Below are 3,290 nucleotides of genomic sequence, written 5' to 3'. Positions count from 1 at the left end.
CTCTCCAGGATGAATCTGTTTTCTTAGAAGTCCATGGTATATTCAATATCTTCTCCAACACCAAAACTCAAAAGCATCAATTCTCCTTCTAACCTTCCTGGTCATTGTCCAACACTCTGATGCATAACAAGTGATTGCAAAGACCATGGCCTATACCGGATGCACACACTGTTTCTCTTCAGGACTTTAGAGAGGTCCCTAACGGCGGACTTTCCCATCACAATACGTCTTTTAATTTCCTGGCTGCTGGTACCAAGAGTGTTGATTGCGGAGCCAAGCAGACTAAAGCTGTGAACAATGTTAATCTCTTCACCATCCATCCTGATGCTGCCAATTGGCCCAGTGGTGAGAATCTTTGTCTTCTTTTCATTGAGCCTCAATCCATATTGAAGGCTGCAGTCCTTGACCCTCAGCAGCAAGTGCTTCAGGTCCTCCTCAGTTTCAGTAAGCAGGGTTGTGTCATCTGCATATCACAGATTACTAATAGATCTTCCACCAATCCTGAGGTCACATTTCTCCTCATTCTATCAGCCTCCCAGATAATCTGTTCTGCATATGGGTTGAAAAAGTATGGAGACAGGATGCATCCCCAGTGAACACCCTTCCCAGTTTTGAATCATGCAGTGTTTCCTTGCTCTGTTCTGATGAATGCCTCTTGATCCAAGTATAGATTTTGCATTAGCACAATCAAGTGTTCTGGTATTCCCATTTTTCTCAGAGTCAGCCACAGCTTGTTATGTCCACACAGTCAAAGGCCTTTGCATAATCAATGAAGCACAGATAGACATTCCTCTGGTATTCTCTGCTGTTCATGCATACTTACACATAATTTGAGTTACACAATCATGCATTTTCCTCTTGTTCCTCTTTTTCTTTTTGTTTTCCTCACAGAAAACAAAACAAAAATCTATTCATTATTATTTGTTTGTTTTAGATCAATGTCAATTGTGTAACGGAATGGAATGCATGATTTATATTTGGCTATTTGGTCCACCACTGAAACTAAGAAAGGAGATAATTTTAATGAAAGCAAAGAAACAAATAGAACAAAACTGAATCACACTTTGCTGTTTACTCAGTATTTTTGCTCTCACCACCAAAATCCGATTGCAAATAGGTAAAAAAATACATTGAGATAAGTCACATTTATCAAAGATCCGCAAAGGAAGCAAACAAAAAACTGACTTGAAGAAAATGTGAAAAACCTTAACTTTTACGTTGTTCACTTACAGTATCCTGAAATAACTGGTTTATATGGCATTGCATGTACCTTTTACTTTGTGATATCGTTAGGATCACAGTCAGCCTTTGTAGTAATATGTGATGTTACGCCTCATACCCACGTGTACTGACTCTCATACTAGACAATAAAGTGTCCTTAGTAAGATTTATTATTAATTTTAATTGTAGTGCAATATATAATATAGTTATAAATTTCTTAAATGTAATATTTATCTGACTATATGAATATAAGAAAAATAACCTTTTAAAATATTTCTACATTGAATTAAAATTAGTTACATTATTGCTAACTAAAATATTTTTTTTCTCCCTTTGTTGTTATTAGGTGCTGTTGAATCAAGTAAGACTCACAGTGATTATATGAATACTAGATTTGAACCCTGTCCAAAATCCTTACAATCTCAGCCATACCTGAGCTCATTGCTATAGCCACTGTGTCAATCTATCTCTTTGAGTCTTCCTCTCTATTGCTTCCCTTCCACATTCTCTCTCCAGGGAATAGTCTGTCCTAGCAAAAAGCCCAAATTGTGAGAAGCTTGTCATCTTTGTTTCCAAGAAACACTTTGCTACACTTTCTCCAAGACATAACCATTTGTTCTTTTGGCAGTCCATGGGTTATGTCAGTACTCTTCTCTAGTACCGTAGTTCAAAGGCATAAGTTCTTCTTCTGTCATCCTTATTCATTGTCCAGTTCTCAGTAGCATAGCAGTTAACTCAAAAGACTATGACTTGAATCAGACACGTTAGTCCTAAAAATTTCGTCATTGTTCATCAATAATTTAGAGAGGTCCTTGACTTCAGATTTTCTAGGGCTATACATCTTCTGATCTCCTGAACAACTAGTACCAAATATATTGATTGTGAATTAAAGTAAGCAAGTAATTTACTTTAATTACTACTTCATTTAAAAAAATAAGTTGATGTTGATTTACAAATATTGCTTTTCATGATATTGTAGACTCAAGCTGATAATATTAGACAAAATTTCTGTTGCTGAATATTCCATCAACAACAAAAACAAGTTAATTTCTATAACATATACCAGTAAAATGGCATGATTTGAGGCTATCATTATTATTAAATAACAGTGATAGCTCTATGTGGAATGCACACGATTAAATAAGCAAATTGGTATAGAACTTTATTTTATTACTCATTTATTACAAAGTTTTAGTAGAAATTTATTCTTTCCAATAAACATACACTTGAAGTGAATACTACCAATGTAAAAAAACCATTCTTCATATGCTTGGTACTTTGCGGTTGTTAAATGCTATCTAGTCAGTTCTAATTGATACTGTCCCTATGTAAAACAGAATAAAACATTGTTTTATTGTGTCAAAAAGGTGGACTCTTGCACTTTCTTGTAATCATTATTTTATTTGTGCTCACTGTTACAGTCACTGTGCCAATATTTCTTGTTGATATTTTTCCTCTTTTTCCACTAATCTTTTGCTTTACTAGGACTGATGTCCTTTTCTAGAAACTAGTCTATCCTGGTAACATATCCAAAGTTTTTGAGTCAACAATCTTGCCTTTCTCACTTCTAAGGAGAAGTAAGAATGTACTTTTTATACCTTGTTCAAGATAAATGTGTTCTAACAGTATATGATATATTTAATATTCTTTATCATACAATAATTCATAGGTATCAATTCTTCTTTGCTCTTCTTTATGTATTGGCCTATTTCACATGCATATAAGGAAATATTGTGACTTGCATTAAATAGACTTTAGTCCTCACGGTTATATTATAAAGTCTGTTAATTATAAAGCCTATTTATAATGAAGTCTTAAAGTGTTTATTTTGGGTAAAAAACTTTTACAGCACATTTGCTTTTTTATTAATGTGTGTTTTCATACTTTAAAAATACTATTTGAATATATGCTAATGAAGTAAATTGATTTTTATTAAATTATTACTCCATATTTTGTATTGTAACATGAGTTCTACAGGATGCATCACCTTTGACCGATAAATATTGCGACTATACTTCAGAGACACTGATCCCAACATAAGGAACTACCATCAGCTGATGTGTTTGAAA

Source organism: Elephantulus edwardii, unplaced genomic scaffold (assembly GCF_000299155.1).
Source record: "Elephantulus edwardii isolate Elephantulus edwardi_28Jun2011 unplaced genomic scaffold, EleEdw1.0 scaffold00030, whole genome shotgun sequence".
NCBI lineage: Eukaryota > Metazoa > Chordata > Mammalia > Macroscelidea > Macroscelididae > Elephantulus > Elephantulus edwardii.
This window is presented reverse-complemented; position numbering follows the sequence as displayed.